Consider the following 26137-nt stretch of genomic DNA (forward strand, 5'->3'; position numbering starts at 1 on the left):
TACATTTTTCAGAGAACTGAGAAAATGAATAACATTATTCTTTCAAATCAGCCTTCCTGGATTGTACTTCCTATTCATGCCAGAAGTTCATGAACATGGGCACATTGCTGGGTGTGGGAAGGCTAGGAAGCCTACTTGTCTCTTCCAACCAGCAAATTATTTTTTATCTTCTTTGTGTAGGGAAAATCCTGCCACAGATGGGTAGATTAAGTGGACAAGGCCTGTGTAACTCAGGAAGTGGTAGAAAGTCAGACCTTTTCCTTGGGGCAGGAGAATTCATGTTATGCTTTTAGCTGAGGGTGTTTTTCTAGAGGCGAGCAGGTGGGCAGTGTTTTATGTTTCTCCAGGTACTTTATGACAGGCAGTAAAAATACATCAATAAATCATTTTCAGACCCAGAGTAGCCCGATCAGCTCTGTTAATTAAACTTTGTCTGAAGTGGCATTTGATAAGTTCTATAGTCACTGCTTTTGATTCATTAGGACTTGGCTCTGTGCAACCCCTCCAAGGCACTGCTGGGTCGACTGCTTCTGAATTAATAATAGCCATGCTTCCCACTTCCCATCAAGAGGACTGTTTCATCTTTTAAGAGCTTTACAAACCCCAACCAACTCTCCTGACACCCTGGTGAGACAGGGCCTATTGGGAGGGGGCAGCATGAGGTTATAAGATCTTGCTTCCAGTCTGGCTCTGACCCATACTGGCTGTGTGACCCTGGGGAAAATCCTACAATCTCTCAGAGCCTCAGATACTGTATGGTTGAATTGGCAAACCATAGAGTGAAAACTGGGAAGGGAGGCCAGAGCAGAGATGATAAATGAAATGGAGTAATGCAGATGAAAAGTTTAAAAAGATTGAGGCATAAGGAGAGATTAGCAGCTAGGTGGCACGGGGGATAGAGTTCTGGACTTGGAGTTGCTCAGTCATGTCTGACTCTTTGTGACCCCATTTGGGTTTTTCTTGGTAGAAATATTGGAGTGGTTTGACATTTCTTTCTCCAGCTCATTTTACAGATGAGGAAACTGAGGCCAACAGAGTGAAGTGTCACAAAGCTAGTAAGTGTCTGAGGCCGGATTTGAATTCATGAAAATGGATCTTTCTGACTCCAGGCCCAGCACTTTATCCACTGTACCACCTAGCTGTCTCAGTCAGGGGAGTCTATATAAATGCTAACTATTATTATTAACTGCTTCTATAAGGGTGAGAGGTTGCACTCAGAGACCCGAATGTCAGAATTCTTTATCATCTGGGTAGAACAGTTAGGGCTGAGGGCTGTGTTGATGGTACGTCCATCCCTGTGTGTGGATATGAGGCCAAGCCAAGGTGGAAGTCATGGAATTTTAGCAGGATGATGACCTGGGAAGTTGAAGTGTTTGAGGGGATGTTGACAAATGGATTAAAATGGGCAAGTCTGAGGACAGTGGTTAGTGCAGAGAGGAAGGCAATGAACCAGACACTGAACTCCTTGGAAAAGGTGGGAAGATGACCCGAAGGCCAGTAGATCATTGCAACAAGAAGAGGTTGCTAAATAGTGATGGCGAAGGGACAGTCTTGAATTGGGAGTGAGGAGCAAAGAATATGACTTCTCCTCCTTCTGGCTGAATGCTTCAAGGGGCATGAGATAAAGCACATCTTTATTCTCATCCCAATCAACTCAGCTCTACCCTATCATAGCCTATATCAGGGGTGGGGAACCTGCTGCCTGGAGGCCTCATGTGGCCCTCTAGGTCCTCAAGTGCAGCCCTTTGACTGTATCCAAACAAATGATTTGTTCTGTGAAGTTTGGATTCAGTCAAAGGGCTGCACTTGAGGACCTAAAGGGCCATGTGTGGCCTTGAGGCAGCAGGTTGCCCATTCCTGGCCTATATCCTTCTCTCCCCTTCCATTCCATTGTATCATCTCCAACCACCACACTATTGTTTAAGAAAAACAACAGTAAATGCACCTTTATTCTGGAGCTTTCCAATCTTTTTCCGTCTTCTTGTGCTAATGGAAGCTTGGATCTTCCAGCAGTATGTTCCTGGCCATCCTCTTCAGTCTCGAGTGTTCATTTTCTCTGGGTCTCAGTTTCCTTACTTGTCAAATGTGGGACTTGGATCAGTTGACCTCCAAGATCTCTTCCAGCTCTATAGCTACGATGCTCTGAGTTGTCCAAGGTCATATTGGTAGTGAGTGGCAGAGCCAGGATTCAAACACAGAAGCTCCAATCCCAAATCCAGGGTTCCTTCTACTATACTGTAGAACTATGAGGAGAGAAAAAGGAGACACCACTAAGTATTACGGGTGTAGTACAATAGAAAGAACAGTCAATTTGGAGTCAGAGGATGTAAATTCAAATCCCAGCTTAGCTGTTTATTGGCTGTGAGACCTTGTTTATTCTCTCTAGACCTCAGTTTCCCTATTTGTAAAATTATGGAGTTTGTCTAGATCAGAGGTTCCCAAACTTATTTGGCCTGCTGCCTCCTTTTAAAAAAAATTACTTAGTGCCCCCCTGGAAATCTACTTTCTTTAACCCTTTAACTTTGTTGAAATTTGCATCATTTAAAAAATATAAAATATATTTTTTAAAATGACACCTTAAATTTAATAATTTCTAAATTTGTGGGTGTTTTCCTTGCATTGAAATTTTGATGGTGCAATATCATGTTATGTAACCATATAGTATTCTATTGTAAACAAGTCATTACACGCATATATTCCTGCTGATGCATGCTGGACTTCCCTATAATGTGCAACACACTTGCCTGCCAACATTTGCTTGTTAAGACCTGTCAGCAGACTTAACCATTGATTGGTTATAACTTGCATGTTGTGTGTTCATTTGGAAAATAACATAATCCAACCACTTTAACTCTTAAACAACAGATGAAACTTATATGAATAGTTTTTCAAAATTTTCTTGTCTTCTCTTCTTTTCTTATGCTTCCACTGCCCCCTTATTTTTATTCAATGCCCCCTACCCAATTGCACCTGAGGCTACTACCACATGCTCCCTAGGAGATGATATGGTCTAGACGATCAATAAAATCTTTTGCGGCTCTGAATCCCGTAATCCTAGCAGGAACTAGCAGAATTTTTATGTTTTGATTCTAGAGTCTAAGCACACTGGCCCTACTGTTCCTCACACACCACTTTCCATCTCCTGTCTCCATGTCTTTGTATTGGTTCTCCTTCATGCATCCTCATTCACAACTCTTGGAATTCCTGGCTATCTTCCTCAGTTTGAGTGCCATCCTACTCTCTTCTCATGCTAATCCCCGCCTCCATTTCCCCATGTACCTATTTTGTATGTATCTTCTCTGTGTACCTAGATATGACAACACTGTCTCCCCCAAAAGAATGCTAAGTTCCTTGAAGGCAGTGAATGTATTCTCAATACCTAGCACCATGCCTGACACACAGGAAATACTTAGTGAATCTTTATTGATTGATTGATACTGTCTTTCTGGCAGAATGTAACCTTGAGGGAAGAAAGTGTTTTCATTTTGTCATTCTAGGCCTCAACACGTAGTGAGTGCCTGGAACATAGTAGGTGTTTAATAAATGATTGTGCTTGGGTGTTTTTTCTACTTTTTACATTGTTGAATTCTTTCCCTCATACACAAATCTTCTTCTCCTTCCTGAACACTGTGAATAGGTTTAGGAATGGAAAGTGGGGCTGGTGGCTTTGGGATCTTCCAAAAGAGCTATAGCTTCCATTTATCCCTGTATATCATCTTCATCTTAACAAATTATTGTAACGAAATTGAAAAGAGAAGAGACAGAGACAGAAAGAGAGATGAAGATAGACACAGACAGAGACAGAGACACACACAGAGGCAGAAAGAGAGCGTATATAAGCCCCTAATTATGTTGTAACTAATGAGGAGAATATGAAGGGTTAATGGAAGTTGGAGATTACTGCTCCTGAATTACTGGGGAGAAATGGGAAATGACTGATCATTTGCCTTAACCAACCTGCCAGTGTTTATTGATTTTTAAAATTAATTAATTCAACCAATAATCAGACTTCCCATAAGACACTTAGCCTCTGGTCATGCTTGCATAATTATAGATGCTTCTGAAAGAAATTCTGACTAAGTAATAAGTTGTTGGTCTCTGTCCAGATTCCAGAATACCTTAATAACTGATGGTGGTGATGGTAATTGGCATGTATATAATTCCTTACAGTTTGTAAAGTGCTTTATGTATGCATTACCTTATTAAAACCTCACGGCAATCCTGGGAGATAGTAGCTCCAAGTATTATTATCTTCTTTTTACAAATGATGAAACTGAGGCTCAAAGAGACTTGCCCATGGTCACAGAGCTTATGAGTATCAGAGGCAGGGATAGATCCCCTGACTGCAAGGACACTCTATTAGCCACAGCTGATAGTCATTGGTCCTCCCAATCTATTCCTTTGGGCAGGTTTCTAGTGATAGAAAGACGACCCAAGAAGTCCTGAAATTTTTGGTTCAGCATTTGTGCAAATCCTGTGCAGTGATTTGAAAAATTAGTAATATTCATTTCTATTGTAGCTGCATGACTAATGTAGCTAGGGTGCTGAACTGACTTAGGAATATTTGAGTTCAAGTTCTGCCCAAGACGTTTACTAGCTCTATGATTCTAAACAAGTAACTTAATTTCTCTACCCCTCAATTTCCTCATCTGTAAAATGGAGATGTTAGAAACACCTGTTTCCCAGAGTTGTTGTGAGGACCAAATGACATAACATAGGTAAAGTACTTTCCAAACCTTAGTGTGTCCTGTGAATGCTAGTGACTATTATTAGTAGTGTTTTTCAGATATGCAAAATGTGCTCCTCACAATAGATGTCTGAGGCTGGTGGTACAAATATCATTACTCCCATTTTATGGTGAAGAAACTGAGGCTCTAAGAGTTTAAATGAATTGACTGCCACCACATAGCTAATAAGTGTCTAAATTTGGACTCAACCCGGGTCTCCTGACTCCCATGCAAGAGCTCTGTCCTCTAAATCACTGGGGCTTGGCCCTGAGGGTTTTTTCTAATGCAATAATAATGGGTCAGATTCTTGGGGATGGCTGTTCTTTATAATGGTTGACCTAGCAGATGAAGGACTAGGTTCCAGATCCAGAAAACTAGGGTCCAAATCCAGTCTGTGTGACCATGGGCTAGTCACTTCAAGCCTTTCTTTCATCTATAAAATGGGCAGAATAAATAGCTGCCTCCCTTTTCCATCACAGGGTAGCTGGACCTAGGAGCAAAAGCCCTGAGCTAAGAGAACAGATCTGCTTACCTCACTCTTTCGTTCATTTATTGTATGTTAAATCTATCGACCTCAGTGCTTGCATGAAAAAATGGGTTCAAGAATTTGTACTCTTGCTGGCCTCACAGGACTGTGAGAAGGCTGAGTGAGAGGAGAGAAGACAAGAGGAAATAATTTCCATCTGGTGACACATACCTGTTTTCCTCCCCACAGCTCAGAAATGATCTATACCTGCAGCCTGCAGTCCCCCAGAAAGCCTTTGGTCAGTTCCGACTTTTAGAAGAGAGGTCTCAGACGTCCCAGGCCCATGTACCTGCTCTGAACCCACATCCTCACCACTGGAGCCTTGCAGTAAGTCTCTTCTTTTCTTTTGGCTTTATTTCTCTCTTGGTGATCCCTCTCAGAGGCATCAACTGGATGGAACCCATGCCTGAGAGCTATGTCTGTCCACTTTTGGGATGGATTTCTTGTGTATGTGATGTTAGATGTGAACTCTCCCTGGAACTGGCATGCTAACCTGGAATCGGGAAGCTCTAGGTACAAATGCCACCTCAGACACTGACTAACTGTGTAACCCTGGGCAAGTCACTTAACCTCTACCACCCTCAGTTTCCTCATCTGTAAAATGGAAGACTTGGACTCGATGACCTCTTGGGTCTCAATCTGTGATCTTGTGACAGTGTCTTGATCATGTAAAGCTTAGAAACTGGTTGTATTTCTTTTCCTAATTGGGGATCTCATGCTCAGTAATATTGGTGTATGTGTAAAAATGTTTTCTAGCCCAGGGTCCCCAACCTAGCAGGGTTTGAAAGCCTCATACATGTTGTCACAAGAAAGGTAGGGGTTCCCCCAGATAGCAGTGAGGGTACATAGCCATTACCCTGGGCAAGAAATCCCACCATTTGGACTTTTCCAGGTTGGAGGAAGTAGCTGCAGGGACCCATGCCCCTCCAAATTGTCCATTGACCTGGATTTCTGGGAGAAAGAGGAATCTTTCTGTTTTGTTTATGGGTTACTCCTGCCCTCCATTTTCAGGTGCCTGTTTTCCTTGGGCGAGACAATTGCAAGTAGATGATTTATATGATTTCCTCTCTATGTGAAGAGGGCTATGCTTAATTTCACTAGAGCCTGGCCTAGGGCAGTTTTCCTTAATGCAAAAAAGTGGACCATATTCAGAGATTCATGGACAGAAGTCCAATAAAACCCTAGTTGGTGTGGTAGATAAAGTGCTAAACTAAGAGTCAGGAAAACATGGATTCTAATCCTGCCTCTGATACTAGCCTGTATGATCAAGGGCAAGTCGCTTTAATCTCTCCAAGCCTCAGTTTTCCCATCTGTAAACTGGGGATAATAACTATTGAACGTCACATGAGATCTAATGTGTGAAATTCTTTTCAAATCTTAAATCCTTACATAAATATCAGCTATTATTTTTATTATTTGCATGCATAGGCCCTGTAAGTGCTGCATGAACTAGCTATCAGGGTCAAGGTATAAAATTCCCTGGATGCTTGTTTATTTTCTCTGAGAAGAGCAAGAAAGAATGTGTTTGATCCAGCTATGAAAAAATATAATTTGTAAAAGTCTCATTAGGCAGGGTCTTTGGAGGACAGCTTCTAGGAAGACCTTTTAAAAATTGTATCATCATCATCATCGCTGCCCTCTTCCTCCTCCATCATCATCATGCCCACCAGCATTATCATTATCATCATTGATATAATTAAATTGAGCATCATACTAGCTACTTCTGGGCATCTGCAATGATGAAATGCTTCCTCAGAATGGCCCTCAGCCCTACAAGGTCTGTCATTAACAGAGCTTTCATGGAAGAGGTTTATAAAAAGAGGAATTGCCAAGAAATCTAATGAGACTTTAGGCTACAGAAAGAAAAGCAGAACACTCCAGAATATAGATATGTTGGTCCTGCCCTGGGCAGAGCACATCTGGAGTATTGAATTCAATTCTGAATGCCACACTTCAGGAAAGACATTGACAAGTAGGGAAATGTGCGCAAGAAGACAACCAAGATAGTATTAACATTTTAAAAATAAATTATAATAATAGTATAATTCACATTTCTGTGAAGCTTTAAATATAACAAAAGCACTTTGTATGCATTGTTTTCTTTGATCTCATATGTCTTACAACAACCTTATTTAGTTAAAAAAAAAGGGGGACTTGAGTTCATGTTAAAGGATAAACAATTGAAGAAAATATGAACGCTCAGCCCAGAGAAGAGAAGAAATAATTGTAGGTTTTTTAGTATATTTGAAGGATTATCAAAAGGCAGAAAGGTGAAGATTTGTTCTATTTGGCTCCAGAAGGCAGAATCAGGGGCAGATTTTTATCCAGGTAAGAAAATCCTTCTAACAATGAGAGCTGGCCAAAAGTAGAATGAGGCATCTCTGGAGGTGATGAGCTGACCTTCCCTGAAGGCCTGGATGCTGGCTGTTTTGCTGATGGGATTCTTTTTCCTGGTTTGGTACGGTTTCATATGATACTCTGGAATAGAAGGCTGCCTTTGTCTCTTTTTTTAATCTGAAATCCTGTGATTCTGTGAATGTAGAGGAAAGGAAGGTCGTTCTTTCAACACCAACTTACATAGCCTAGAAGCTTCTCTCTCCTCTCTCTGGGTCACAGGCAGGTTATACAGAGAATGTATTATCCACTTTTGTTTTTTGGCCTATGTCACTGAATGTCTAATTGAGACCTGGTTCTGTTCTCATTTTGAAAGCATCAGAGAGCCTTGATGAGTGCATGTGAGTTCTTCCTAAATTTGGAATTGGCCAATCTAATTTTTTGATAAAAATGTTGGCTGTGTTGAACTGCAGATGCATCATTAAAAGTTTATTTTTTTTTTCTCATTTAAATTTAGCTTCTCATGTCTCAGGGTAGAAATATTGAATGATTCTTGTATAGGGGGTGGTGGAGAGAGCCCAGTACGTGACTTTCCAAATTGGGAGGCAGACTAATTACTCCTGGAGGTGGTTAGAGGTTTAATTAGGGGTTGAGGTGGGGGGCAGACAGAAGCGTATTTCACAGAGTTTCCTCAGTTTGTCAGAGAGAAATTTGTCTTTATCACCACTTCATATGAGGATTGGTTGAAGGAAATGGGTATGGTTAGCCTGGAGAAGGAAAGACTTGGGGCAGACATGATAGTGATGTTCAAATATCTGAAGGGCTGTCCTGTGGAGAAGGCACTAGACATTGTGATTTGGCTTCAGGGGCCTGGGGGCTGCAAAGAGGCATATTCGACTTGATGTCAGGACAAACTTCCTAACGATTAGAGCTATCCAAAGGGTAGTGGGCTGCTTGGGAGTGGGAGTAGGCTCCTTTTCCTTATTTGGTTTTCAAGCATTGTGTGGGTGATTACTTATCTGTCAGCTGTGGTCTGGAGGGGATTCCATTCATGTATGGATTGGGCGAGCTTTAAATATTACTTTTGACTCTCAAATTCTGAGATTCGAAGGATTTCATTGCAGCTCAGTTCCTGGCATAGAGTAGGTGCTTAATAAATGTTTACTGGGCGATTGATTGATTGATCATTGACACAGGGCAGAGGGGCCAAAAATCACTCCACTGTGCTGCCAGAACCAGATTAAAATGTAATTAGGCAACAATTACCAAAATAAAAAAAAACAGCAGAACATAGATAACATTAACATGTATTTTTCAAAGTCAATATGCAGCCTGAAGGGATCCTTTTATGTGGTTTATTGGCCTATGTTTCTACTTGAGTTTGACACCGCTGATAAATAGGACATTCCTGGTGAAGAAACTGCTTCTGCCAATGCCAGTTGGCAACTGCTCTGTAACTTCCTTTCTTAGAGAGATGTCTGGGACACCAAGAGATAAGTGACTTACCCAGGGTCACACAGACAGTATGTAGGAAAGGCAAGATTTGAACCCCACTTTTCCCATCACCCAGTAAATACATACAAAGTATATGCAAAGCAATTTCACCATTGCAGAGAGCTCCAACAGCTTCAGGGATCAGCTGGATGACAGCTCCTGAGAGTTGAAGGAAGCTAGAGATTCTGAGACAATGCTACAGTGGATACAGTAGGTCGTTGGTTTTGGAGTCAAAGGCTCCGATTTGAAATCCTGATTATGTGACCTTGGGCAAGTCACTTAATCTCCTCTGTAAAATGAGAGGGTTGAATTAGGTGGTCTCTGGATCCCTTCCAGCTTTAGATTCATGTTCCTTTGATTCTAGAAGGCATTGCAGATACGTGCAAGGTGATGGATTGGGTGTGAAGAGCAATAGCAAATAACTCCACTATCTGTGAATTACAGACTATTAGAACTAGAAGAACCCTTAGAGATGGTCTCATCCATTTTGCACTTGTGAAAATTGATATCCCAAAGGGCAAGGGTCTTGCCCCATTTCCCACATCAAGGGAATAAGTGGCAAGACTGGAATCTGACCTGTGGCATTCCAAGTTCAAGTCCAGTGGAGCACCTGCAAAGTGTCTTGGGTTCCTTGGAGGGCATCTTGCATCTAATTAAGAAGTATTTCCAGAGAAGAAGCTGTCCAAACCCTTCTGTGTTGTGGGTGGGAGGCAGCCACACCGCCATCGTCCTGGCTGGGGCATCCGTTCTGAATTTGTTCTCAGGCTGGCCTAGGTCACTGTGTGAATGACTCCTTGGCTGCCCAGGAAGATTGTCTTTTAGAATCAAACTTGGAGAGGCATTATCAGATAAGGTCTTTGCTTTTCTCCAAGCAGGTTGGAGGGATCGGTATCTGTCTATACCTCAGGACTGACTGTCTCAACATAATGTTATTTCTAGAGGAAATATTCTCTGAAAGCAGCCCCTGGTGCCATCATTCTTCATCATTAGAGCAATTAAGGATTTTAAATTCCCTTTACTTTAAAAAAAATGGAGAGAGAAATCAAAGCAGGACAGGCTTTCTTGTTCTCCCACTCAGAACGCACACAGTAATCCATCAAAATTTGCCATTTATTCTTGATATGCATGATTCTTTGATGCTGTCCTAGGTCTTGTCTATACTATGCCAGCCAAGAAAAATACAAGGCTTTAGTTATTTTAATTTCATGGCCAAATATAGATCTGGCAGCAGGAGCAGTGAAAACTGCTCAGGAGGTCTTGAAATCTGTTCTCATAGTATCATGCTTGGTCTCAGCTTTGCCACTGATTTACTGGGTGTTCTTGCTAATTCACTTCCTCTCTCTCACCCCTAGTTTCTTCATCTGTAATAGAGAGGCCTTATAGAAAAATAGAAAGTGCACACATTAACTCCAGAGTCAAGGATCTGGGTTCAAATCCTGCTTCTGACATGAACTACTTTTGTGAACTTAGTCAAGTAACTCAGCCACCCTCAGCCTCAGTTACCACATGTGTAAAATGAGGAGTTTGGGGTAGATGGTCTCTAAGATCCTTTCCAGCTTTAGATCTGTGGAAATATTTTGAATTCAAATATTTCATAAGAACTTGCTGGGTGTAAGTCTGTATTCTAGAACAGAGTGCTTGGTACATGGTATGCATTTAATAAACACTTTTTTATTCTTTTATTCATAAAACAACAGCAACAAAAACCCTAATCAATCTCTAATTTTAAAGGAGTTTCCATTCTACTGGGGGTGTAGGTTGGGGTTGGCTTCAGAGAAAATTAAACATAAGGCAACAATGGAGGGGACTGGGAATGATGCCTGAGCTGAGCTTTGAAAGAATCTAGGGATTCCAAGGATTATAACACCAGCTTCAATAGCGTTTCTCAGAGAGATTATAGGAAATGTTATTTTATCTTTAAGAGGTAAATAAATCTTAAGAGACTAGCAATTTACCTCATTCTGAATTCTGTGCTAATTATCATGGCTGAAGATGACTTCCTGAAGTACAGAGAAGAAAAGGACAAAAAGAACTTCTATACTGAGAGAACTGTATCAACTTTTATTTTGTGAAGAAACCTTCCTTGGCTGCTTTCCTGAAAGCTGAATGGCTCAACTCTGTTCCAGAAGTAAAGAAAAGTCGAGAGGAACAGTGATGGTTAGAGGAGAATCTGGCAACAATTCTTTTCACAGCTGAAAGACTGATATTATTTAAGAGTCAGTGTGCTACAGGGGATAGAGAGCTACCATCAAGTCTAGGAAGACCCGAGTTCAAGTTCTGCCTCCGACATATATTGTCTGTGTTACTGTGGAGAAGTCCTCTTAGTTCTCCAGGCAGCTAAGGCTATAAGCTACAGAGAAAATGCTTCCTTGCATTTGTATAGGGAGTTTCATCACCAGGGAGTTCTCTATACTAATGAAATCACATGTCTAGTACCTATTCCCTTTATTATTTGTCACTTTGTTGGTAAATTACATAGCAGGTAGCTTTGATGTTTATTTAAGCCTGTATTTGATTATATACATATGTATACAGCATACACACATATCATGTATATATACGTGTGTGTGTGTGTGTGTATATGTATATATATATATATATATATATATATATATATATGCAGAGAGAGGGAGAGGGAGAGAGAGAGAGGAGGAGGAAGGGGGGAGAGAAGGAATAGAGGACGAAAGTTGGAAGGAATAGAAAGACAGAGATAGAGAAAGGAAGAGAGACAGGGGAGGGAGGAAAAAAAAGAGAGGAGAAAGGGAGAGAGAGACAGAGAGCACAATTGTTTATGGGAAGATATTTCTTCAGTTAAATAAGTACTACTTAATTAACTGAAGTGGAGGCTCACAATTAGTTGTCCAATAAGAAGTTACCAGTGCTCTAATGTGGAAGTATCAGAACATAGCTATTGAGAACCTAGGATAAGAATGAATTAGAAAGCTGGGTCAGGTGAAGATAAGAGAGGTCAAGGCTATGCATTAGTGTGGTACACTCTGAAATCACAAGGTAAGAGCGGACATTTACAACTGAGTGGATGAGGAAGGCTTTTCACAGGAAGTAAGCACTAAAGCTGAGCCTTGAATGAAGCTAGAGATTCTAAGAGTTAGAGCTGGGGAGGAAAAACACGTCCCCAACAAATGGTCATCGAGTTGTTGCTTGAGAATATAAAGTGAGGGGGGACCCACTACCTTCCATTGCAACCCATTCTAATATGGGACAGCTCTATTGAGGAAACAGGCTCATTCTCTGGATATGCTCTGATTTGTCAAAGTCACTAGCACTTCTTTCTGAGGTTGATTGCCATTCATTCATAAGACTGGATAACTCTGTCTTGCTCAGGCTGGAATAACAGGGACGACTCACAGTCCTGGTTCTTCTCTGTCTGGCATGGGAGCTTTGACCTTCTCTTTTCTGACCTGGGCTATGATAGATAGATAGATAGATAGATAGATAGATAGATAGATAGATATAGATATAGATATATAGACATATATAGATATATGTGTGTATATATATGTATGTGTACCTACACATTCATACACATACACATACACACACATACATGTGTGTGTATATACATACATACATACATACATATACATATTGTGTGTCCAAAATGGCACCAAGATTTTTGGGACACTTGATATAATAATAATTCAAATTTCTATAGTTCATCACTGTGCAAAGAGCCCCATATTTGGAGTCAGAAGATTTGAATTCAAGTCCTACCTCTTCCACTTATTATCTATGTGACCTTGGGCAAGTGCACTTAACCTCTTTAAGCCACAGTTCCTTAATAGTAAGGTCATTTTGCAGATGACCTTACAGGCTTATTCCAGCTCTGAATCTATGATTGTGTGATCTCCTTCCTCATGCCAACTCTATGATATGTGACACTATTATTATCCCAATTTTACAGATTAGGAAACTGAGTTTCAGCGACTTACCCAAAAGGACCGAGCTAGTAAGGGTCTGAGGCAAGATTAGAACCCATCCTCCAGCTCCAAGTCCCTACTTTACTCTGTTCAATACATCATTGTTGCCAGGTGCTAAGCAGGCATTAACATCTGCTCCATACTCATTCTTTGTTTCCTCCCTCCACCCCCAGCTCTGTTTCAGTGTGGAAAGAACCTACAGGTATAGAGAAGGCAGCTATCCACAGGACCCAGTCTCCATAGATGCTATTCAGCCCTCCTTTCCTATCATTAGTCTTTGAATGGGAGCCTCTAACTGGGGCTTGCACTGGTTACCCATTAGTAACCAGGCAACGGAAGCATTTCCTCCGGGTGGTGGCAATCGACAAAGAGTATTAGCTCCCTGTGTATAAATTAAAGTGCTTTGGATTTGGAAAGGAGGTTGATAAGGGGACACAGCAACGGATATAGTTTAATTTTTACCTGTGGACAAGGTATAGGCCCAGTCCCTATGGCAACATGACTTTACTCAATGATGTACACACATCAGACAAGAATTGCTTTTATATTTCTCAGCACGTAATGTTCTTGGGAATTAAAAAAAAATTAACTCCTCTGATCTCACTTAAGGAAAATGCAGCATTTAGAATCCCTGAAAACCATATTTAATTCACTAGGGCTATTCCTGAGTAGTTGGACTCTAAGGCATGAGATGGGATAATGTGGATGTCTTCTGATAGTTTGCATGGTTGACTTCCTGTGGGTATATGGAGTGTAGCCAAGAGACTGATGATGTCAGCAGGTCATTAAGAGGGATTGCTAATGACAGGGTTCATTCAGAGTAGAATTTAGAGAGAGAGGCAAAGGCTTTGAGAAGCGGTAAACCGCAGAAAGAGAGCGGCCCCTGTTCGTTTTACTAAGTTGGTGTGTGCACCCCATTTCTTGGGCAGGTAAGTTTCATCATTGCTCCAGCAATCATTTCTTAAGTGACTCCTTAAAGGGAAGGGGCATGGTAAAGTGTGGGGTGAGCACTGGATTTGGAGTCAGAGAAACCTGAATCTAGTACTCACTACCTAGGTAACCTTTGGCAAGCCACATAACATCTGTGGACCTTTATTTCTCCACCTGTAAAATGTGGCTGTTGAATTAGATGATTTTGAAAGTCTGCTAACCAATGATCTATGTTCACTGTCTTGGGGTGGGGCCAGGAACAGATGCCAACTCCCATATGACACCTTTCTTGATCCCCCCATGTTAATGCTTCCCCCAAAGGTTACTTTGTATGTACTTTATTTTTTTATATTCTACAAAGTTTTTCCCATGCCCCATATATTCTTTTCTTTATATATTCTTTTCTGTGTATTCCAGGCAGTATGGTATAGGGAAAAGTGGCTTTGGAATCAGAGGTCCTCAATGTTCAAATCCTGGCTCTGGTACTACCTCTGTGACCTTGGACAAATCATTTCACCTTCCTGGGCCTCAGTTTCCCTATATGTAAAATGAGGGCTTCTCATCTTAGATGGCTTTTAAGTTTCTTTCCAGGTCTAAAATCCATTATGCTATTATTATACTTTCCCAATCTCTCTGGGTCTCAGTTTTCTCATTTTATAGCTGAGTAAACCAAGGCTTAGAGAGCTTAAATGACTAGTCAGAGGATCCTAGATTTAGAACTGGAAAAGATTTCAAGAACCATCGAATCCAATTCTTTCATTTTACAGTTGAGAAAACTGAGGTTCAAAGAGATTAACTAGCCGTTAGATCATAGATGTCTAGCACTGCAAATTGCTTCAGAGACTATGTAGCCCAGGGGTGGGGAACCTGTGGCCTCTCCACAGGGTGCCTTCTAGGTCCTCAGGTGTGGCCCTTTGACTGAATTCAAACATCACAGAACAAATCCTTTTATTAAGGGACTAAATTCTAGTTCAACCCCCTCATTTTACAGATGAGGAAACCGAGGGCCGGTTAAATGTCTTGCCTAGTCATACAGGTAATAGGCACCAGAAGTAGGATGTGAACTCAGGTTCTGTACCTCCAAGGCTAGTGTCCTTCTCACTCTAGTTGAGCGCCTTAAACAGGCATGGTTTCTGACCCACATGCCCTAGCTTATCCTCATTCAAAGCCTTTCTTTGCCTTCAGCCTCCAGAAATTAAGACAGTGCTGTGATTAGCATCACAAGGAGAAGAGAAACAGTTTTCCATTAGAATGGCTCAGAAGAATGCCACCTTTCTGACTTTCTTCTTTCAAAGTATTTCTTTGGCATTCAGCCTGCCAGGGAAAATCAAACTGAGATGAGCTGAATCCCTAACGGGTGCCCAAAGCTCTAGGCCTCTTGGAAATCTACAGCACGCAACCAGGGGGACGATCCAACCTTGTTAGCTTTACTGCGTGAATGCTTGGCGAGCCTCCTCTCAGCCTCTGCTCAAGCTGCTGCTTCAGGAGTGCTCGGCTTCTTAGAAAGACAAGAAATTAAAGTTCTCTTTTGTTTCACTTTTTGTATCCATAACTCAAGAGCCAGGAAGCTGTAAAATCAGTTTCTTTTCTGACAGTATCTGTCTGATTGGTTCTGCGGAGCCCCATCCTTTTCTGTGATGAAGATGGAGATGATTGCAGTCAGTAGAAAAAACTAAAGATCCTTGGATTGGAGAAGAGAAGACTTAGGAGGAGCCATGGCCACTATCTTTAAATATTTCAAGGGCCCTGAGTGTGTGTGTGTGTGTGTGTGTGTGTGTGTGTGTGTGTGTGTGTGTGTGTAGACAGACAGAGGGGGGTGGGTGGGGTGGGGAGGATAGAACTGCAGCAAAACTAACACAGCAAATGGTCTGAGAATGAATGCAGTGTGTCATATCCATAGTCCCCCACCTCTGCAAAGAAAGGAGGAAGGTCTCCTATCTTTTCTACATCATGTCTCTACCACTTAATTTTCTCCCATTAGTGAGTTGATGAGAAATGTTGTAAAGTAACACTTGAATATTTTGTATAGAAATAACTACTGCCAAAATTATTTTTAGGAATTCTGGAAAACATTTTGTTAGCCTTCATCTTAAGCAGGATAAACAGAGCCTTGTCAGCCCTCCAAATTTTGCTTAGCCTATTAATTTGCTTAATTAACTTTCTTCCTGAGAGTGTAAAAAAGTGAATGTTAGCCCAGCGTATGAATAGTGTGCTAAGTACAAAGGTTTCCTATCCACTCTTAAAATACCTCCAGAACATGGAACCCTTTCCTTGACAATACTTAGATTGAATATCAGGGTTCCAAGTGATGACTAATCAACTTTAATTTCACGCTATTTCAATTATCTTTCAACCTAACTTAGCCTGGCACCAGTGACTCTGATTGTTATCATGTCATTTGATTACAATATTTTAATGGGGCAAGAATGAGGTAAGGTGAAAATACATTGGCTGGATATCTTTGGAGAAAGTGCCAAACAAGCAGGAAAAGTTGGAAATATCAACTGATTTTCACACTGCAAAGTCATCAGAAACGTTTTAGGCAACTTCGAAAGAGGACCAAGCATGAGAAAAGATCTCCAAAGTCTTTTTGCAATATCCCAGATACAGAAAACAGTGGGATTATTACTCCCTAGTCCTTGCCTTTCTGGCTCAGAGCAATTTAGCGTCACAATTCTCCTTTTTTAATAGCCACATCACATTGTTGACTTTTATTGAGCTTGTAGTCCACTAAACCCCCCAGATCTTTAGCAAACAACCACAAAAATGGAACGTGTGCTCAGATGCCTGGTAAAGAGAGATCACCTTCACTTGTTCATTGAGAAGGGAAAAAGGGAAGTGGTATTAATTTAATGTTTAATTCCTTTCAACCAATTCAATTCAGCAAACATTAAAGCTCTTACTTTGGGTATAGCCCTGTGGTAAATACTGGCAGAGATACCACATTTAGAAAAGACATGGCCCTACCTTCAGAGAACACATGCTCTACTGGGAGAATAGGATATATAAATGGATAACTCTAATGCCTGATTATCACGCGTGCGCGCACACACACACACACACACACACACACACACTCTCACGTACTGTGACTCAATGTGAACTACTGACCAGAAGAGAAAAAATGAGAAGTCCAGTGAGTCAGTGCCTGGCTGTAAGAAAATCTCATAAACATCTCATGGGCAAATAACATGTCAGCTTTCATACCTTATCTTTCTATTGCTCTCTGTGGATATCATTATTGAGGGGGGAGGATTTCTGAATACTGGCCCTGTGCAGCACCTGGAAACCATCTGCCTTCTCTGTCTTCAGATATTGTTCCCAGGCATGTAATGTGTCCCACAAAAAAAAAAAGACAAGAATCAAACTTAAGCAATATAGACCCTTTGAATGTGTGTATAGTTCCCTCTCTCTCTCTCTCTCTCTCTCTCTCTCTCTCTCTCTCTCTCTCTCTCTGTCTAATGTGATATGCCTGAGCTCTTCCACCTCTCCCATCAAGACATGCGTAGATGGAGGATCTTTCTCAGTATTTAATTAGATACAGTCATAGATATGGAGGTAAGAAGAAGATGATGAAAAAGGTCACTTAGGTCTTTGAATCCCATTTGAAAAATCTTTTGCCCTGTATTATATCTACATGCATATAAAAGGGATAGGGAAGGTGCCAAAAGGGAGGAGAAACAAAGAGAAGGTGAGGATAGAAAGATCATGGATCCTGTAGCAAATTTAAAGATTATCAAGTTCAACCCACTTGGGTTACAGATGAGGACAGTGAAGCTTAGGAAGAGAGAGAGAGAAGTGAGGAAGAAAAAAGGAGAAGAAGTGAGAGAAAAAAGGAATAAAACATAACAAGACAGCCAAAGTGAAAGGAACAGGGAAGTGAAGAGAGAGAAAAAGGAAGAAGAGATGAGAGATGCTGAAGGTATAGAAGAGAGAAAGAGAGAGAGAGAGAGAGAGAGAGAGAGAGAGAGAGAGAGAGAGAGAGAGAGAGAGAGAGAGAGAGAGATTCAGAAGGGAATGAGAGCAGGAAAAGAGAAGAGAAGTAGTAAAGAAAGAAGAAACAAAGACAGGGGAACATACAGAGAAATAGAGGGAATAAAGAGAAGAGAAGAAAAAGGAAGAACAGAATGAAAGAGGAAAAGACAAATGAGAAATGAAGTTAAGGTAGAGTCACAGGGATGTAACAATAGAAGACAGGAGAGAATCAGAGGGAGGAAGAGAGGAGAGAACAAAGAAAAGAGGAAGTAAGGGGAGAAAAATATAAGGAGAGAGGGATAGAAGAATGAAGAGTTAGGGAAGAAGGTGGAGAGGAAGGAGAAGAGGATTAGGAGGGGATGAAAGGAAGAGAGAAAGAAGAAGAGGAGGAGAGAAAGGTTTCTGCTAGGTTGAAAGACTAATTCATGTTAGAAAAGGGAAAAATAGGGGCAACTAGGTGGTGCAGTGGATAGAGCACTGGCCCTGGAGTCAGGATGACCTGAGTTCAAATCTGGCCTCAGACACATAACACTAGCTGTGTGGCTCGGAGCAAGTCACTTAACCCCAGTTGCCTCACACAAAAAAAGAAAGAAAGAAAAGGGGAAAATGAAGTACTTTTCACATGTTTTTTCCTTTAAGAATGAAAGGGTTGGGTGGGGGGAAGGGATGGCATCAAGAAGTATGTTAATTTATTTCTACATGAGCCTCCTAAGGGACATCTCTTTGTATCTCATCCTGATTGATGAGCAGAGAAATGAAATCAGGAGTTAATCATCTTTTTCTACCATGACAGTGGAGAAGCCACTCAGGGTTCTGTCACAATCAACAAGCATTTATTTGATCATTTGATATGTGCCAGACATTGGAGAGAAGATAGTTTAGCAGTCAGAGGCAGGCTCTGGGAGGGAGCAAAAATTATGCCCACCCCAACCAGAGTTTCTCAAAATCACACAAAATCACAGACTCTTAGAGTTGGAAGGTAGCACAGGAGCCACACAATCTAATTTGCACCCAATGCACAATTACTTTTACAATGTACCCAATACATGTCATACAGTCTTTATTCTAAGATCTTTAGTTGTGGGTGGGGGTGGTGATTACTTCTCAGATTGGCCCATTTTGCTTTTGGACAGCTTCAAATATTAGAAAGTTTTTCCTTTGATCAAACCTAAATTGGTCTCTATGCTACCTCCACCGTTGCTTCTACTTGTGAACCCAGGGACCCAAAAAAAACAAACCAAAAAACAAACAAACAAAACCCTTCCAAAACCCAAAACAAAAAAACCTAATCTTCCTTATAGATGTCAGTCCTTAACATATTTGAAATGAGCAATTGTATCCCTTGCCCCAGTCTTTTTTTTTTTCACATTGAATGTAAGAAAGATTTTAGGGGGTTAGGCAGATAAGGATAAGGATAAGAAATTCCAAGATCTTGTGCATAGTCCCTTAACCAATCAGAAAGTACTCCAAACTTTTCAGTAAACCACTGGTTCCTTAAGAAAGAGCCCTAGAGGCTAAACCTGTTACAACCAGCTGTGTTCAAGGACGAGGCTTCAACTGGGCAAAGGCTTTTCTTCACTAGGCTTGCTTAATAAGCTTATTGAAAATGAACTGACTCACTCCAAGGGCGAAGATAGCCACCATTTTCGAGCATGGAACCCATGAAATGGGCGGAGTTAACAGAGCATGGATGAACAGGCGATGGGCTATCCAGGAAGGGTGTAACTCAGATGAACTAGACCAATAAGAGCCCTAATGGGTGGAGTATGGATCTCACTAATGGTTTAAAAGTTGATTCTACCACTGAACAAGTGCCCACATGCTACTAAAGTGTGTTGTTCCCGCTTTTCTCATAAGAAGTGGAATAAAGACTTTCCTTCACTCACTCACTGTAGTAGATTTTTGTTTCAGATTTTTCTAACATTGAATATCTCTAGTTCTCATCAGTCCCTCATGCTGATACCTTCTTACACTACAATAACATTCCATTATATTCATATATAATAGTTTGTTCAGCTTTTATCACTCATTTTTTTCCATTTTTTCATTACTAAAATAGTGAGGTAATGGATATTTTCATAAAGAGAGGACTTTGATCTTCTTGAAGGTTTATGCACAGTAGTAGAATCACTTGGGTCTAATGGTATGAAAAGTTTAGTAACCTTTCTAATGTGATTTCAAATTTTTCTATGATAGTCAGACATATCCAGTTCTATCAATAGTATATTAGTTTGCCTATCTTCCAAATGTGTCCCCAACCAAATATTGATTACTTCTGCCTTTTATGATTTTTCCCAATTTAATAGATATGAGCTAAAACCTCACAGTTACTTTAATTTGAAATATTCTTCTTATTACTTTTCTGTTGCATTTTTCATATATTTGTCATTAATTTCCATTTCTTCTTTAGAAAACTGTACATATCCTTAAAGCATTTATCTCTTAGAGAATGATTCATAATAATTATATATTTCCATCAATTTCCCATATACATTGGATCACAGACTTTTATCAGATGTATTTGATTCAAATATTTTTTCCTGTTACATCACCCCATTTTCTAGTTGCATTAATTTTGTTTGTGCAAAACATTTTAATTTTTATATACTAGAACTATTTAATCTTTTGAACTCTCCTGTGTTCCTTGTTTGGTTTATATTTATTTATTTATTTGGTTGGTTGGTTGGTTTTTGGTGAGGCAATCAGGGTTAAGTGACTTGCTGAGGGTCACACAGCTAGTAAGTTGTTCCTTGTTTGGTTATGGCATTTCCTGATAATCATAATTGTGAAAGGTACCTCTGTCAGTTCCCCTCTAATCTTTTTTTAAAAGATGTGATTATTTTTATTTAGATTCCTTATCCAATTGAAGCTTGTTATGTGTTGTGAGATGGAGAGCCAAATCTATTTTCTGTCCAACTGCCTTCCAATTTTCTCAACATTCTTGACAAATAGGGCATTCTTTCCCCCGTAGACTGTGTTTGTATTTTTTTTTATCAGACACAAGGTTACTATATTTGTTTGCTCTCCATCTTACTTCTTTAGTCTCTTTCATTGATCTACTTTTCTATTTTTAAACTACTACAGAATATTATGGTGACTGATTCATAATATATTCTGAGATCTGACAAAGCTAGATTTTAAAAATACCTACTTTTAGCATTATTTCACTTGAAATGCTTGACCTTGTTTTGTTATTGTAATTTTGGCTAGTTCTATAGAGTAATCCCTTGGCAGATTTATTGGTATAACATTAACATGTAGATTAATTTATATAACATTATCAATAGTCAATAAACATATTAAGCACCTCCTATGCACCAGGCCGCTGTGCCAAGTAAGCACTGGAAAACAAAAAAAGTTTTTTTAAAAGTCATCCTTGCCCTCAAGGAGTTTACAGTCTAGTAGGGGAGACAACATACAAGCAAATGAATATGTACAAATAAGCTATACACAGAATAAATTGGAAGCAAATAGGAGAGAAAAGGTACTAGAATTAAGAGAGGTTGGGCAAGGCTTCACATGGAAGATGGGAATTGAGTTGGGACTTAAAGGATCATTTTGATTATATTGTCATGGCCCAATAAATAACTCTCCAATCATTTATCTTCCATTATGACTGTTCTATAGTTGTTCTTATAGATATCCTCATTGCATCTTAGTAGGTTAACTCCCAGATATTTAATGCATTTTGTAGCAATTTCTTATAGATTTTCTCTTTCCTCTCAGTTTTTGTTAGGACTAAATAGAAATGCTGATGATTTCTGTGGATTCATGTTCTATTCTGCTTTTTCCTAAGCTATTAATTGACTCAATTTCTAAACTGACTCTTTGAGGTTTTCTTAATAAATCATCATGCTGTCTAAAAATAGGGGGAAATTGTATGTTTTCTTCTATTGCTTACACCTTTAATTTTTTCTCTTTGATCTTATTGCTAGATAAGCAATTTTAGTACTGTGTCAAATAATAATGGGGAGAAGGGATGTCCTTGCTCTACCCCTTTACTTATTGAGAAAGCTTTCATTGTTTTTGCCAGGGCAAATAATGGTAACTCTTAGTTTTAGACATATAATTTTGGCCATATTAAGACCCTTCAATGCCTATGGTTTTTAGAATTTTTTAAAATACAGGTGATTGCTATATTTTGTCAAAAGCCCTATTTTATCTGTCTTTTGTGTAATTATATAATTTATGTTGTTTATATTATTGGTTATTCTACTTTTTTTCTGCATTCCTAGTATAAATCCTGCTTGGTCGTAATGAATTATTTTTAGATATATTGCTGTAGTCACTTTGCTAATATTTCATCTTAAATGTTTTATTGTTCAGTTGTGTCTGGCAGAGATACAAAAGTGGTTTGCCATTTCCTTCTCAAGCTCATTTTACAGATGAGGAAACTGAGGCATACAGGGTTAAACGACTTGCCTAGGGTCACACAGCTAGTAAAGGTTTGAGGCCAGATTTGAACTTGGGTCTTCCTAACTCTAGGGCCAACACTCTATCTACTGCCCCACCTAGCTGCCCCAAATGTTTATATCCATATTCATTAGTGAAATTGTTCTGTAGGTCTTTCTCTGTTTTATTCCCCTCTGGTTTCAGGTTCAGTACTAAATTAGTGTCATAAAAGGACATTAACAGGGTACAATCTTTTTTTTTCTATTATTGAATGCAGTTTTCACAATACAGGTGTTGTTCACAGATTCTCACCACCCAGACTATGTGGTTCCTATTTCCTTGGCTGCCATGTTGGTGAAAGCATGTGTTTCTTTACCACTCTCTCACCAAAGCACTCAGATTTAGGGATTGGGATCTGATACTCGAAACATGGTCTTGCCAGGGCAGAGCACAGTGAGATTATCACCCATTATTACTCCCTTTCTTTATGCAGCATCAGATTGCATTGGCTTCTTCAGTTGGCACAGGGAAGGCCTAGTAAGAGGAGAGAGAAAGAAGTGAGCCTGTGTATACATATTAAAGGTAGGCTCATTCTCCCAAGTATCTGTCCTCGAATCCCACCTAGTCCTCTAACCTACCTAGTCCTATTTTCAGAGTAGATGCCTCTATACTGAATTATTATCTCTGACTTTTGTGAAGGGTGTCATTTGAAGTGAAACATTAGCTTATTGTTCTCAATTCAATACTGCTGCTGCTACTACTATTACTGCTACTACTACTACTACTGCTACTACTACTACTACTACTACTACTACTACTAACTAACATTTATATGATGTTTACTATGTGCCAGGCACTGTGCTAAGTGTGTTACAGTTATTATCTCATTTGATTAATACAACAACCCTGGGAGGGAAGAACCATTATTATCCCCATTTTATAGATGAGGAAACTGAGGCAAACAGAAATTTAAGTGACTTGCCTAGGGACATTGCTAGTAAGTGTCTGTGGCCAGATTTGAACTCAGGTCTTCCTGACTCCAAGCCTAGCACTCTATCTGCTGTGCCACGTAGGCACTGTGCTAAGCACTGGGGATACAAAGAAAGGCAAAAAACACTGTCCCTGCCCTCAGGGAGGTGGTAGTAATATGACGGTGGAGACAACATGCCAGCAACTCTGTGCAACATAAATTGGAAGTAATCTCAGAGGGAAGGCATTAGCATGCAGGAAGAGGGGAGTGGGAAAAGAATCCTGCTGAAGGTAGTGATTGGTCTTGAAGAAAGCCAGGGAAGCCAGGACACAGAGATGAGGAGAGAGTGCATTCTAGGCGTGGAGGACAGCCAGTGAAAAGACATGGGATTGGGAGACGGGACATGCTGAAGGCCAGTGCTGCTGGATCATATAGTACACAGAGAGAAGTAAGGCATAAGAAGACTGAAAAGGTAGGAAGTACCAGGTTCTGAAGTGCTTTAAAAACCGAGCAGAGGGTTTTCAGTTTGATCCTGGAGTTAGCAGGGAGCTGGTGTAGTTTATGGAGTGATGGAGGGTGGTAACAGGATTAGACCTGAGCTTTGTTGTTGAGTCATTTCAGTAGTGTCCAGCTCTTTATGGTTCTGTTTGGGGCTGGCAAAGGCACTGGAGTGGTTTGTCATTTCCTTCTCCAGCTCATTTTACAGATGAGGAAACTGAGGCAGAGAGGATTAAGTGACTTGCCCAGGGTCACCCAGTGAGTATCTGAGGCCAGATTTGAACTCAGGTCCTCCTGACTTCAAGGTCAGTGCTCTAAGATGCCCTAGACCTGAACTTCAGGAGAATTAATATGCCAGCTGAATGGAGGATAGACTGGAGTAGGGAGAGACTTAAGTATGGGAGATTTACCCAGAAGGCTTTTGCAGTGGTCCAGGCATAAGGTGATGAGAGCCTGCACCAGGGTGGTGGCTAGGGCTTAGGGAGTCTGGGAGTACCAGTACCTCCCCAGAAGACTTGTCTTCTTCCACCTGTCTAGCACCTCTACCTGTGACCACTTCAGCTTTTCCTTCTTCCCCAGGGTGGCATCCTCTCCAGTTTCTTCATCGGCTCATCCTCCTAAATGGGCAAAGGTGGCAACAGATGTGGGGAGGTTTCTCCCCACTTCCTGCCTGGGGCTTACAGAGAGGTCTTTGTGCCTGGCCGTAGTTACCCTTACAGCAGTCTGCAAGCTTGAGAGCAGTGTTCAGCATCCTCAGCTTTAGTTACTCTTAAGCATCTACCTTATCGGCAAGTGGGTGGACAAGTGTTCTGTGTTGTGCTTGCTGGGAATGAGCTATTCACAAAATGTATAATTAATAATGCCTTTTTAAAAAGCTCTCACAAGTCCCAGGACTGGAATAGAGCTGTTTGTAGGAGATTATGGTCAATGCTTCAGGCCCAGTAGAGAACCCAGGAAATCAAGAAGACTGAAACATTTTGAACCTTAAGCAGTCCTTGGTATAAAAATAAATTCTGTCTAAGAGCATTTTTAGTTGCTATCAGAGTTAATGTCTGCAATTTTTACCTGTTCTTGAAGCTCTGAGATTGGCAGCATCCTATTTAAGCCACACACTGAAAGGGATACTGGTTGTAAATTAAGCTAGCAAGAGTTGTAACTCCAAGTGACCACTGGGACTTTGCCCCAAGGTGGGAAATTGAGCAGGCACAAAAATTGAACACATCTGCTCCTTTAATAAGCAGAGTAGAAGGAAAAGAGGGCAGCAGGAGCTCAGGTGTTGAGCAAGGGATTGAAAAGAAGAGGTTCTTATTCCTGGAGCTATGGGTCCTTCCTTCCTCTCTCCTCATTGATTAAGAAACACTCTGGCCCATTCATTGGAGGGTTTTCTCTTCCTCCTCTCCTTTGCAGGGAGAGTAAAATCTATCCCACCCTCCCTCTGATAGCAGTCACTTCCTTCTAACAATGGCCTCTGATAACCCCATGCTGCCTTCCTTCCTGCATGCTATGCGAGAAGGAGTAGGAAGAGCTTGGGGCCCCCATGCTGGGGAAGGGGGGGCATTCCATGGGCTAGAATAGATGTCTCCTGAAATCCTTTGGACCCTGAGATTTTAACACCTGAGCCCTTATGATAACATTCTCTCTCCCACTCAATTGGTAAGGAGGCTGCACAGTTCAATGGAAAGAGAGTCAGACAACAATTCATATCCTGCCTTTCCTGTTTACCACTTGTGTGACCTGACCCTTGGTTTTTTCATCTACAAAAATGAGGGGATTGTAAGAGATGGCCTTTGAGATACCATCTAGAGCTATAATTTTCTAAATTTGCTTTAAATTGTTTTATTTTCACATATGAATTACAAAGCTGAGTTGAGATTATATACTGGGGCAAGTGGCCCCAGCAAGTACTGCTGGCTGTATAGCTCTGATTGCCCCCACCACTGAAATTTCCACCGTGGAGGAACATGGGATTATAGATTTAGAGCTGTATGGTACCTTAGACATCAGCAAATCTAGTCCCCTCATTTTGCAGATGAGAAAATTGAAGCTGAAAGGTTAAGTAATTTCCTCAGGGTTACACATCTAATAAGTATCTGAAGGCAAGATTTGAACTTGGGTCTTAATGACTGTAAACCTAACACTAGTGGGCTAAGGAGAAAGTCAAAAGAACAATGTTCATTCCATTTACTGCTTTTTACAATGATGGGTCCAGACTTGAGACTAATTTTTTGTCCTTTTATTTTTTCCATTTAATAGTATTTTATTTTTTCCAATTACGTGTAAAGATAGTTTTCAGCATTCATTTTTATAAGATTTCGAGTTTCAAATTTTTCTCTTCCTTCCTCTTTCCCCTCCT

At 40.5% G+C, this 26137-nt stretch overlaps 1 protein-coding gene across 1 annotated transcript in view; it reads left to right on the top strand.

Moving 5' to 3' along the window:
- The window catches only part of RIMBP2 (RIMS binding protein 2), a 435603-nt gene that overhangs the window by 128259 nt on the left and 281207 nt on the right, over nt 1-26137 (top strand). Inside the window, 1 exon segment of the mRNA XM_078154256.1 lies at nt 5443-5580. The gene's annotated coding sequence lies outside the window, so the exon portion shown is untranslated.

Source organism: Phascolarctos cinereus, unplaced genomic scaffold (assembly GCF_003287225.1).
Source record: "Phascolarctos cinereus isolate Bilbo 61053 unplaced genomic scaffold, phaCin_HiC Scaffold_4;HRSCAF=312, whole genome shotgun sequence".
Classification (NCBI taxonomy): domain Eukaryota; kingdom Metazoa; phylum Chordata; class Mammalia; order Diprotodontia; family Phascolarctidae; genus Phascolarctos; species Phascolarctos cinereus.